Source organism: Stegodyphus dumicola, chromosome 7 (genome assembly GCF_044657685.1).
Source record: "Stegodyphus dumicola isolate Sdum_Otavi_A_Nest chromosome 7, ASM4465768v1".
NCBI lineage: Eukaryota > Metazoa > Arthropoda > Arachnida > Araneae > Eresidae > Stegodyphus > Stegodyphus dumicola.
In genome coordinates, this window is record NC_140774.1 from 52883452 (window position 1) to 52897734 (window position 14283).

General features: G+C 31.3%; 2 protein-coding genes across 4 annotated transcripts in view; one reads left to right on the forward strand and one right to left on the reverse strand.

Moving 5' to 3' along the window:
* LOC118181010 (putative phospholipid-transporting ATPase IM) overlaps positions 1-14283 on the forward strand; it is a 487240-nt gene that overhangs the window by 103124 nt on the left and 369833 nt on the right. The window lies entirely within an intron of this gene.
* LOC146996185 (uncharacterized) overlaps positions 13306-14283 on the reverse strand; it is a 228893-nt gene continuing 227915 nt past the window's right edge. The window contains exon 2 of the mRNA XM_085820210.1: positions 13306-13664. The gene's annotated coding sequence lies outside the window, so the exon portion shown is untranslated. The remainder of the gene's footprint in view (positions 13665-14283) is intronic.

A 14283-nucleotide genomic window follows, 5' to 3' on the forward strand; every position in this document is an offset into this window, starting at 1 on the left:
TTTCTTTGACACTCATATTTAATTTTTTAAATAAAGATCGCATTTTCAGTTTTAAAATCATCTACTCATTTTGAAGCAGCTATCCAATGTTCTTTCCTTTATCTTTAGTTCTGGTTTAATAATTGTTACATATAGCATTGACATATTCTGGCATTATTAATGAACTCTTAGTTAGCTTTTGTTTAAGTTGATATTAAATGGTGTTGTCACCTATCGTGATTCGCTTGTTTTACTTGGGGAACAAATGAAATTTTGTCTTAGTTTCTCTCTCTTGTGAGTCAAGTGACGTCACTGAATGGACATCGATGAATCTAGAAGCAATATCCCTGAAAGAAGGTTGTTATCCATTCCTAATAGAACGTGTTCTATCAGCCCTGATAGAAAATCTGTCAAAGGGTATCGCTTGAGGGTGTGGAAGAGCCCAACTTTGTCTGTCAACTAGCCACGAGTTATGTTAGTGATTAATGTGTGGCTGAAGTCTATCACTATTTACATTTCTTGTGCATTACACCAATTCTTCCTAACAGCCCGATTTAATTGTTACAGCTTTCATAGTATGGGGCAGGACTTTTCTGCTAATTTTCTTACAGAGTGATAGAATAATCCCGAATTTCTCCGTTTAAATATTTTGATCCGCACTGCCACATGGTAAGTTAGTTTTTGCTGCTGATTTGAGTAATAATACAGTAGCCTTCTCTCACATATTTTTAATTATTATCTCGATTTTTTATTAATCGTAAAATTCGAAAGAAACGATGGTTGAAAAATTTTACATGTTTGAATTTTTTCATATTTCCTTCTGTATATTTTTGTTTGGCAATAAGGTTAGAAAATGTATGAATCGAATTGCATTCAGTTGCCCCTTTTTAATTCAGTGATGATTGTTATTCTTTATTCCTTTATTTTTGATATCTATTTTTTTTAATAATAAATGAAGAATCCCGGTAATTTTTTTGTTTACGATTTGTTTAGTCTTCAATCTAAAAACTGGATAACAAGGAATCCGATTTGATTATTAATGAATATCGATCTGGTGGAGAAAGGAAAGAATGCTCTTTTTAATAAAAGCTTGCATTTTTTCTGGTGCAAAGAACTAAAAAATAGCGCATAACTTCCTGAACGAAAAGAAAAATAAATTATCAGCATTTGCGTCATTAATTGCTGAATAAAAATTATCTAAGTCTGGATCTAAATTTCTTTATACCGAAGAGATTAATATAACTGTTAAAATATATGGACAGGCAAAGCTCTAACGAGAAAATCTGCCGCTGTTTTTTTTTTTTTTCCCCATATCGCTTTAGTTTTTAATTTCGTCCTGAGAAGCAGGTGTAAAACATGCGTTGGATGGTGAAATTGCCTGGTACCAGAGTCTTTCAAATAGTAACAGACTATTGCTATTTTCGTTAAAGAGATATTTTGAAAGAGCAAATCTGATGAGAGCAAAAACCAACAAGAATATTGAGATATAAAATTCGATTAATAGTAGTCTCAAAATATGACTGATTGTTTGTTTAACTGATTAAGGCAAAGCACAGGAGGGCTATGTGGTGCTGTGGCTAAGCGACACTGACTGTTAGCCCAAAACCAAGGCTGTGGTTTCAAGTTGCGCGTAAAGCTTGACTGTAATGTGTGTTTTACTGACTCTCTCCTTTACTGGCAGATGGAATATCTTTGTCCCTTCAAAGGGTGCGACATGACCGTATGATTTATTCCTCTCTGAAAATGTGGACACTCGGTCATATGAAAGATGATGCGTTATAACAGTCCTCCATTAATCACCACCCAGAGTTTATATTATTATAAGGTCACAGCCGCGATCCTCCTAGCTGCCAGAAAAAACCAAATATAAGGAGGGAAAAAAACATATATAAACAGAATTTATATTATATAATTTTGATTTCTATCTTCCATTTTCACACATAAAACTTGCAGTTAAATACTTCTAAATAGTCAGTTTCGTTAAGTGGTAGACAGACGTTATTTGATTTGATTAAGCCAGTACTTTTGGATTAATTCAAAAGGTAATGAGTAACTTAAAATTGTTGAAGTATAGCCTAACAGTTTAACTATCGCAGAAGTTGGCTGTGACTCGAAGTCCGCGGAAGCAAGCTTAATGCAAGAATAACTCAATGCTTCAGAATTCTAATCGCTAGAGAATCAAAGATAACAGCGTCGACTTTAAGCAGGCAGAACATACTCTGATTTCACTCTCCAAAACTTTTCTTTTAAGTACTTCCTTCTTATCTAATTTGAATATCGCACGTGCTGGAAATTTACATTCTGGCAAATTCAAAACAGGAAATAAAATGAGGTTTGATAGGAAAGGTACTTCAACTTAAAATAACTGGTATTACAAAATTAAATGGTTCTCTACAAAGTAAGATTCCAAAAGTAAAATAAATTAATTTTTAAATTATATTTAATGGCTAGTAGATGGTCTTAGTAAAATATTGATGAAATATGTTTTGAGGTTCATAAAATCAATCTATTTTAAATTCTTGTTTTATTATTTCCTAAGCTAGAATAAATTTTAAATTATTCAAGTAATTTTCAAAATTATAAGAAAGGAAAAGTAATATTATAAGTAAGATATTTTTATTAATCTTTTTTTGATTTCGGTCTCGAAAAAAAGTTACTAAACTACGTATTAAGTAAAGGATATCCATAAAAAATTCCGCTTCTTTGCGCAAAGGAATCAGTATCATTGAGAGAAACGCAGTTTAAATTCATAATATTTTCTAAGGAATCTGATGAAGTAGCTAATGTTTGCTTTTGGCGTAATGCATTTTGTGTTATTTAATTCCTAATATTACTTTAATTATCTGTCAGTAATTCATTTTTTCATTCACCTTTTACTTAAAAGCATTTATGAATAACTCATTTTATGTTCATTAATCATTAATAGTTCTAGATGTTATCTGTCATAAATATTAAAAGCAGTTCGATAATTTGGTAACATTTGTCAAAAAAATAGGTATTTTTATTACCATGTTTAAAACGTTGGGAAACACACTGAGGTACACATGTAACTAGCAAATTTGTAAAGCCGGTAAAGTGAAGGAGGCAAGAGATTTTACCTTACGGTAACAGGGAAGAATTCAAGGAGTGAAAGTTGTTCTTATCCGATCTATTTTCTTCTTACCTCTATGATTCTTAGAACTTGGATGGCTATTCCGCAAAACACACACAAAATTTTAATTCTCTGCAATGGCAGGTAGAGTAAACGATATAAGCAGAAATGGACACTTAAAATATTAACTTTATCAACGAAGATAATGCGCATTGTTTCGAAATGGCTAATTATGTATTCTCTTTTGCTATCTTAACATATCCCGAAAAAGTGAAAGATGCAGCTGCATTGCGTCTACGTAGTCTGCGTTTTTAAGAAAAGTGGTGTATAAGTGATAAATATTCTTTCGTATTTTGAAATTTTTTTAAGAAACTGCGTTGTTAAAAATATGGACTTCGTAATTAGATTTTTTTTTTTAAAGTAAGTAAGCTGTCACATACGAATGATATTTACTTTAAAACATGATTTATAGAGAACACAAATGGAGCAAGTTTGCATTGGAATAATTTAATTCTTTATATTTTAAACATATTCTTTATATTTTAAAAAACGCACATTGCAGTGCTTTAAGAATTTATAATTTTCTTAAAGCACTGCAATGTGCGCTTTGTTTTTATTTCAATTTTTAGGAGGGGGATAGAATGTGTAAAAGACGCTTTATTTTGAAATGAAACGTTTTATTTAAAAGTTCAATTAATGTTCATTAATTAAAGATTGCTTTCATACTTCAAATATTTTGCTTTTTTTTGGGGTGTGTGTGTGTGTGTGTATGAGAAAAAGATTGTTGATCCCTAGCTCAAAATTGATGACTAATAACTAATCACGGAATCTAGCAAGTAGATATTCGTGTTTTTTTTCTATCCTGTTAGATTAATGTACTGAAGCCTTTCTAAAATTTAAAAAAAAAAAAATTCAATTGCTGCTCGCTATGCTTTGTCTGAGAACTGTACAGTTATAATTTATTTAAGTTAACTGCGCTTACCTACCAGTTTTTCCTTTTGAAACATATATAAAAATTATCTAAACTAATTGTTTGTAAGTAATAACTCATTTATTTCAGTTACTATTCGAGTGGAGGGATATTATTCATTATTTAGTGTAAGGAGAGAGACCCTTGGCGTCACTCCTGATAAAGTTCTTGATGTGAAAACCACGGGAATAAAGACAATTTAAAATAAAAATTTTGAATAATTACTTAGCTATCAAATAATGGTATTTCAAAAACCAGTTTTATGAACGTAAAATTCAAATGAATTCAGTTGTGAAAATGTAAATATGAATTAGATGTAGGTGCTCGAAATTGAAACCGCACTCCCCTCCCCCCCCAAAAAAAAACACCATAATTTTTTTTTTTTACATTATAGTTATATTTTTCTGTTCTAGTTAGATAATAGGAGAATAAACATGCAGAAGAGGAGGATAAAAAGGGACTAAAATTTTAAATGTAGCTGAATTTAACAAATAAAACAATTAATGGTTGGTTATTTACTTGAAAAGCATATGAGGATTATTTGTCAAAAGGAGTAGATATCTTCGTAGTGGGCTAGGAAAAACCCAGGCACCTGTTTATATCACGTATGACGAAAGCCAAGAAAATTTTTTGCTATTCGTTAGAAACTAAATCCGAGGCGAACTACCAGTGTTTAGCCATTTCATGCATTTGGCCATTAATGGGTTAGTTAAGCTATAAGGTATTTCTACCGCCTTCTTAGCATGTCTTCGTAGTGTAGTGGTTAGCACGCTCTGCCCGTATTCGAGAGGCCTGTGGTTCGAGTCCCGGCGAAGGCGTTGCTCAGTTTTCATCTTTCCTGCTTCCAAAAAATCCTGCTACAAAGTAATTGATGAAAATCGAATTTTATTAATTAATTTTAAAACTTTCGACAATAAGTTTTAGTTTTCATTCATGGCTGCGGTTGCAAAATTATTTTGTAGGAATTTTTGGAGATTTAAAATTTAGTCCTTAATACGGAATAGAGAGTGTAATTACCCCCGTGAATTTGTTTTTATGCTCCTTTCTGCTAAAATAGGTGACTAAATAACCCTAATATATAAAACTATTTTACGGTTTTTAGTACAGGGTAATTATATATTAGGGTTATTTATAAGCTACAGGGGGAAAAGGATAAAGGGAACTGGCTCTTATTCATATTACACATGGAGCAAATCACGAAGAGCAACCATGCAGCCAGCCCGTTCGCTTGGGATCGAAGCTGGTTCGAACTCCCACTATTGAGTTATCTTAAACACTCTCCACTGACAGGGCCGATAAGTTTTATGAACTGCTCGGTAAATGATTCTAAATAAACATTACATCCAGTGTGTTTCCCGAATTTGTGCAAGGTGATTTTTAATGGAAAATTTTGTTGTGTGCGGTTTCATTTGCTCGTGCAGTGCTATATTCATTAAAAAAATATTTTACTTTTGTTTCCTAAAATTCGATGGTTAAAACAGTCATCGTTTGTTGTACAATTGTAGCTTAATTTAAATTAAGTTTTTACTTCCTTGAAATTTGAGTGCGTCCTGTTTTGGATTTTCTTATTCTCACTGATTTGTACGAAGCAAAAGAAGTACTGTAATCGCGAAAAAATTTGCGTATCATATTTCAAGGAAAATATCTATTTTGACCGCTCCCGAATCCATTTGAACGATGTTTTTGCTTGACATCCGTCCGTACGGACAGAAAAAAGAACCCCTTTTTTTTCCAAAACGGATTGTGAAAAGGATTTAAAATCAATTCAGATGAGATTTTTTCGTGACGTGTGTAGAAACGTATATATTTCGAATTTCTTAAAAATGAGCAGCCTTAGAACGTTGAAATTTTGTATATGGGACTGATATAATATGCAGTTATGCCAGTCTCTTTTTCGTTGCAATCGACCGAACCAAACACACACACATTTGTATAAAAGTACACTGAGATGTAGAATCGCCGAAATACTGATGGTGCAACACATAGATAGCATAGAACGTAGATCCAAATTGAAGAAGAAAACTTGGCAAACGAGTAAAATTAAATATTCATTTTTATTTCAATTGACATTCGTGGCCTCACTAATCGTGCCTACTCAAGAACATTTATATTTTTTATATTGTTGCGATAGGAAGACAGCAGAGAGAAATAGCATATAAGCCGCAATACAGGTAGAAGCAAAAGTACGCAGTTTTCCAATATTTTCAATAATAATATTTCGTACGGAGTCCTTAAAAGTCCTTAAAAATCCTTAGGTTTTTTGGAATCGATTTTTGTTCCTTAAAAGCCCTTAATTTTGGCCAAAATCGGGAGAAGTTCCTTAATTTTAATCATTTGAAATTTCTGTCTGTTTTTACGACTGCCATTTTGTGTGTGAATTAGCATTTTGGAAAATAGTTTTGGGAATTCACTGACATATATGGTTATCTTTTAAATGGGTTATAATTTGTTCTTATTTCTAATATAAATGGTGGGATACTCGAGTTTCTAAGCTAGGGGTGAAACATAAGCATTTCGAAATTCATTTTTTCTAATGAAGACATCTTTAACTACTTTTCGTTTTTGGGGATGTGAATTCTTTTATTAAAAGGTTCTAAATTTGGAGACTTATTAACATTTTGGCAATTTTAAGATCAGTTTCTATAGAAAACTTTTATTCCAAGATCTAGGAATTTTTCTATAATTTTTATTAAACATTGTAACATTAATAAATTTCATTAAAATAGTGCTTAATGTATTGAAATTATATTTAAAGAATAACATTAAAATAAAGCGTTTTTATTTTTCGCTGTCATATTAAAGTTTCATTTTGGCAACTTGTACAATATTTTGAATCTGAAAAATAAACAAGGTATTATGAAACAGTTCTTAGTAAAAACAAAATTAACTATGTAATTAATTAAAATGACCTTTTTAATTTTTTCATAGTTAGAATTTTTCTCATGTAATTGTCTCACAGTATTCAGAATTCTCAGAATATGCATCAGTTTTCTCTATAAAGTTCATTTTACACCGTTTCCCTCTTTTTTCCAAAATATTTCTGGCTTTTTGCTGTTACAGAATAGGTAGGGATAATTTTTCTTTAGGGTTTTAGACATTCACAGCTTGGAAAATTTAGAAGGATTTGAAGGCAAGATTTATAGACCCACGACTCTAGAAGATTCCAGAAGTATGTGACAAAATGAAAAATGTCTCCATGGTATTAACACGTAATGAATGTACGTATTTTACAGAAAGTTTGCAGTGAATTTCTTACTTTTTGGAGAACGTCGGAAAGAACAATGAAAATATAATATTTGAATGTTTTACTTCTGATACTGGAATATTTTTCTTAACATGTTTATCATTCCTTTATTTTCTCTACTTTTCATTAGACACAAGCATGGAAAATATCAATCTAATCTTATCACATGGGCAGATGTTATAGAAAGGAATTTTTTTATTAATGAAGAAATTGAAACTTAAATTTAAAAGATTCATATAATATGTCTTAATGCATCATACACAGAGCTGGTGCTAGGCATTTTCCCACATGATGCAATCTCTGGATAATAAATTCTGCTGCCTAGTGCCTGTCTAAATTTTGCTTCCAGTGCCTGCCCTTAATTCTAAAAGTTTTGCCATTTCTAGATTTTGTTGCTCGGTGTGTCACTAATTTCTAAAATTCTGCCACACCGCCTCTTTAACCGACCCTTACAATATATATTTCATATTTCTGAAGAAATGAAATTAGCAGTTTTTCCTACACATTCTAAATGCATTTAGTTTTTTAGAATAACAGAAATCCTTAATTAAATCCAAAAATTCTGAAATGAAAAGGAAATTCTGAAATGACGTGCTGAAGAAAGAAACTGAATACATAAAGAAAATTATTCTTCAAAGATATGTACAGTTATTATTATGTAAATTACCAAGTTGTTTATCATTTCAAGCCTATACTGTAATTTCTCATTTCTATTTCCTCATATGATAGATATACTGAGCGAGCTTAAATTAAAATTAAACTGTATAGTCTTTGACCAATAGTCGACATTTTTAGTTTGAATTTGACTGTTCTTTAATTACATAACCACGAGCTGTAATTGATTTTGGTAGCATCAGAACATGCCTTTATGTTCTAAGTCCTTTTTCAATAAGAGGCTTATTTAAACCTTTGTCTCACATTGTAGTTTCTATCAGACTTTCACGTCTGTCAGGACTATTTAACTTTTACCAGATCAACTAAACCCTGATAGGTACATTGTGGAGAGGTTGACAAGTTAGGAGATAAAGCACGCAGAAACTGAGAACATTGGTTTGCGTATTAAATTTCTAATTGTTAGAAAAGTCGATATAAATTAGCCAGAATGTCTGGGAAGGGTTCAAATTAAAAAGCCGCATAAATATTTGAGTGTCTTAATTATTTGAGTGTAGTTGTTACAAAACAAATGTTTTGTAGCTTTTAATGTGTAATTATCCTGATATCGTTTATGAATTAATGTCATAAATTACATGTATTTTAAACTGTGAAATTTTATTAGATTGTGATTTTAAGAAGCTTTTTTTTAACAAGTATTATTAAAAGATAAATAAAATTTAATAGTGGCCATGTAAAGCCATAATGACTAAGGTTATCTACCTAAAAACTAGACTCAGTGGCGTAACAGCTGTAATGGGCCATGGCCTGCAGCACTCGAAATCTGCTTTCTTGACCGTGGGGTCCCGCAGTGCGTAAGCCTTGACACAAGTGGTCAGCTTATCGCAGGACCTCCAGTGTTTAGTCGCCAAGCGAACTTGGTACTCATTTTATGGACCCAAGTGATTATACATAATTTAATTAATTATAACTAACTGCTTACCCTTAAAAATTATCTCTGTATGTTACAGCGAGTTATTGCCTTTCGTTAATCCTTACCGTAGTCACAAGATAAAACACAAAATTGTAAAAATTCATGTAAAACTTATTCTTCGCATCTAGGGAGACTTAAAATAAATACAAAACTTATCACTACTTGATAAATTTCATAAAATTTATTTTATTCTCAAACTTATTAATAATTATGTTAATTGATTCATGTTTAACAATAACGCATCCTACATACGGGTTTATTTTATTTTAAGATGGTATTACAAAAGTGAAGTTCAGGCATATATAATATTTTTAATTGAATTTTTTCAGTTCCCATTTGCTCATAGGCCCTTAATTTTTTTCATTAATGGTCCTTCAAAGTCTTTAAAAATACTTAATTTCTATGTGCAGAAATGTGTAAGAACCCTATATATGTTGGTAAATTGTGCATTTTGTGCTTTTCAGAGTGACTGAATTATGTTGTTTTTATGTTCTGGTTAAGGTTTTTACGCCTTTTCCATTAATCTGCATGCAATAGCTGTAGGATTATTAACAGTTTAAGTGCCGTTAAACCTAACTAGGTCGCCATTTGTGCACATTTGAAACTCTTAGTAGAATAGCGAATTAATTCAGTTGATGCACCAACTTCAGTGTCTTTTTGCAGGGTGGGACCAAAAGTAAGCTTTCGAATTTGTGCACTGAAAAGTCTGTCTTCCTGCCCGCTGGCCGAACTGCTTGTTTTTGCTCAAAAACTCTAATTTTAATTGTAAAAATTGTTTTTAAAACTGTATTTAGTGTTTTATGTTTTTCTGTATTTTATAACTTTTAATGAAGATGTTTTGAGTTTTTATGTATTTTTTCCTTGTCGTGAAGCGATAACTGAATTTGTTGAATGAGAAATGTATCTCTAATGAAATTCGAGGAAATAAGTTTAAGCGAAATGCAGCAAAAATATGTGTAATTTAATAGGCCCTACATGCTAGTCATGTGCTGTCCACATCAGGTTTTTTTTTATTTTGATGTTTATTGTTATTTATTTACATTTGATGAATACATTTTTTTCGTCGAACTGTCTCAGGTCGTAACAGATATTTGTAAGCAACGGATAAAAATGTGACGGAGAGTAGAGATTCCACTGTACAAAGAGATAAGAAAAGTGCCTTCCATAATTGGGAGTTACGTTAGAAATATTTTTGAGTAAATATAGAATTACGAAACTGCAGTTTAGAAATTCCAGAAGAGAAGATCTCAAAAAAGATATAAAAACTAGAAAATTGCAGAGCATATTTATTTCTTCAAGATAGCGGAAATTATATGTGTAATTACAAAACCTAAAGTTTAATTCCTGTTTCAAATCTAAAAACTGTTTCAAAACTGCTGTGATGGAAAGCAAATATAAAATTAATAATTTTAGATGATAATTAGGATGTAGCATGAAAAGACCATGTAATTGACATTGCTCTAATCAGGTAATTAGAAAAATCCTAAAATAAAATATGTGAATGCACAATTTTCCTGTTTTCAACAGTTTTTTTATGTGTACTGTTTTTATGGTTGTGATGATGCTCATGCTGGAAGTCCGTTTTCTGCGAATAACTGTCTAATCCATGTTCAGGCGTTGAAAGCAACCATTCTGATTATTTGGACCTTCACGCTTCAATTAACGGATTTACTGAGAGTAAATCCAGCGGAGCTTGAAATAACCTAGTTTCTGTTAATGGGAAGAAAATGGAATCGGGGGAAAAAGATGAGTACCATTATCACACTTCCTCATTAGTCAGTTATTAAAAAAAAAAAAAAAAAAAAAAAAAAAAAAAAAAGTACGGAAATTCCGTTGGCGTAGCTTTTATGTAACGGGTCTTATTTTATTTATTTATTTATGTTTTTCATCACTATGGTGCTGTGTATTGCCTTATTTGCTGGCATTTATTTCTTAACTGTTTAATGCATTTCCCATGGTTATTTATTAAAATAAAAGTTATTATACATTGTACATTTATTTAAATAAAATAGGCAAAAATGTACAAGTAGTTAAAAACTGATATTTTATATTAAGCATGCAATCAAAAAAATTAAATTGAAATTTGAAAATTTCATATTACAGTTAACTAGAAAGTTTACCGTTAAATTTCAAAACAGCTTTAAAGGAAAAAGATAAACTTGAAAAAAACTGCAGTTTTGAAAGATGTTAAATTTTTGTGTTCATAAATTTGAATTCAGAACTTTTTATGCATATTCCGGTTTAATGCCTTAAATAATTTTAAGCTAAAAAATTACGATTAACGTAGAAATAGAATTTAGCCTCCAAGGATTCAAGCCATAGAGCATACAGTTTTATGTTCAAAAGTTGTTAAAAATACCAGTGTGAAATGGTAGTAAAAACAATACTGTAATTATTTCATCGTTAATTAACATGGAGACTTGTTCATTTATTTTATAAAGATTTTAATATTAAAAAGGTACGTGTGGATTTATTTCATTGAAATCGATTACTACTAGACTTGTATATGGCAGTACGTTTTAATTTTTGAATGGCAGTACTCGAATGGCAGTATACGTTTTAATTTTCCGTGATACGAAACCTACTAACTGAAAACATAAGCAATTTTTTTAGGTGTCTAAAAAATAAATGAATAAGAATTATTATATGAAAAAGATTCGGGGCTCAGTCTATATATGTAGTAGTTTTCTGTAACTTTTACATAATAAATGAAACTTTTTTTGTAATATATTAAATTTTATACTATGGTTTTCTAAAAACGTATTGGTAGAACCAAATTAGAAAATACAAAAACTCAACTCTGATAATGCCTATTTATTTACTTTAAAACAGTATTTTAAAGTCGACATGAACATTTGAGTTGGTTATTTGGCAATAAAATCGTTAGCAACGGAAAAATTGCTTTAATTTGCTAAACAGAATTGTTAATGAAGTTTTAACGCGTCTTTCAATTGTTCCAAGTTTGCTGTCTTTTTATTAATTCTTTTGAACAATTTAAAACCTTACTGTTATGCATTTTCATGTCTTAGACACGGAATTTACGTTATAGCTTATGCTGTTAGTTAACCATTTTCTTTTTTACTCTTACAAATCTGGTAAATAAAGATTCGAGAAGCTTCTCTGGGGAGTTTTTGGATGAAGCTGCTTTCTGGAAGATTACAACCCTTTTAATCTTGGGCTCCGAGCTGATAAAGAAGGTGCGTCTCGGAGCGCCCCTAGCGTTTGATGATCGTAATTAGGAATCTTTCCGTTCCCAGAACTTTCAGGAATTGCTCTGTTGTGAGGTTTCTCTTGAGTTCTCGATTTTTGTAGATAAGTATACGGTTCCTTGGTTTTTCTTTGAGTGCCCCTTAAATTAAGTTTTCCTTCTGCTCTTGGCATTGTTCTAATATGAACGCGCTGTGGATGCTTCTGTAAGAACGTTTTGAGGAAAGAGCTTCCGAAGGTGGTATTTACCAGCGGTAAAATGTAAATGAATCAATTCTCTTTTGTGAACTGTTGTTGAATCGGAGTTTGTTAATTAGTGAAATAGTAAATTTTAATTTTGCTTACGGGAAGGAATGCAAAAATGAAAATGGCGGAATTCAGTTGAAATTCGTCTTTTAACCCAAAGGCAGCTTGAAACGCATATGCAGTGAGTTCGTCGTGGCTAATTAGCAACAATAAATGTGATAATGGAGGTGCGTATTCTGAATTTTTATTAACAGCATTCTGAATTTTTATTAACAGTACTTAACACCAAATTTTTAAGAACTTATATTCATGAATGGAAGTTAGAATTATTTGTATTCGAAGGCTGGCTACAGTATTTATATATGAATGTATATTTAAATATTGCATAACATATAAAATAAGAAATGTTTAAAATAAAAAGTTAAACAAAATATAAAATTGCCAGATTATAAAGTCTAAAATGGAATTTTCTTTCAGGTAAAATATGCAGACCGTTTTCATCATAAAATCGTAATTCAGTTCTGTTTTGTTTATGCAGATAGCACTATAATGCATTTACGAATATAATCAGTAAATAAATTATATTAATCCAATATTGATTCAGCATGAAGCCTAATGAAAAGTCGAGCACTGGTAGAGCTAATGCTGATATTGACAAAATCATTGATTCAATCCTTTAAGTTTCACTTATTAAGTTTATTTATTAATTATTTAAGTTTCACATATTACGAATACTGCTGGTATTTATGCATGGTATAAACGTACGTCACTGACTTCCCATTTTTCAATACACATGCTGTTTGCATTCATATGAATTTTATTGTTGAATTTTTAAGCGATAAGAAACATTCATGCTCTTACGTTTTTTTCTCTGACTTAAATTTATCGATTTTATATTGGGTTGAAACGTAAGTAATGGCCTTTTTTTAATTTAAAAATTTTTATTTTAACAAAACAAAAAACACTAAATTAGTCAATAATATACGAGTTTTTGGACTTCACCCATAGACCCAAGATGTCGAACTATAGTCATTTGGCTACAACCCATTCGTTCGGCTCATTCTCGAGTGGTTTCACGCGCGTCTTCGCGCAGAAATTGATTCAAACGCTCTTCATCAAACTCATTTGGTCATCTGGAACGAGTAGCGGCTTCGAGGTCGAAATTTCCATTTTTGAATTTGGCAAACCAATTTCTTGCAGTTCGTTCAGACATTGCACCTTCTCCATACAATTGACAAATCTTTCGGGCAGCTTCTGCAGCATTGGCGCCTCGATTAAACGCAAAAAGAAGAAAACGTCGAAAATGCTTATTTTTGTCGACTTGACACTTCATTTTAAGGATCTGAAAAATAACAAAAATTAGCTCAGACAAAAAAATCAATACATCATCATGTAGATGGAAAGATTCTCTTTCGAATAACACAAAACATTATGCCAATACATTTTATTTTTATCACGTAATTTTAAACACAACATTAAATTATTACTTATGTTTCAACCCAATAAAATATCATGGCTCAGACCATGGCACTAAACATCATAAACTATTACCTAGCCATTTTCCCCCTTGCATTATGCAATTTAAATATGTCTCATATTTTTGCCTTTATATTTTCTGCGATATCCTTTAATGTTTATCATTTTTAGGTATTGTTTTTCAAAGGAAGATCGAAATCTAAATATTTGTTGAATTAAATCTAGCCCCTCATTTTCATTTCACACATGCTTCAAATTTCTAAAGAAGGTGTTTCACTTCGTAAGGCATTTTCTCGCCCCTTTCCGCATGCCTTTATGATGTAACTGGAAGCACGCTCGACACGGATTCGGAACGTCCTGGGTTCGAGCCCCGGCGAGGGTATTGCACATTTTTTCCATGTCCTCCATTGATACAACCTAATGACTCTACAACTTAACATTACAGGTTTAATGCAATATCATGTAGTACTTTGAAAGAAGCCCAG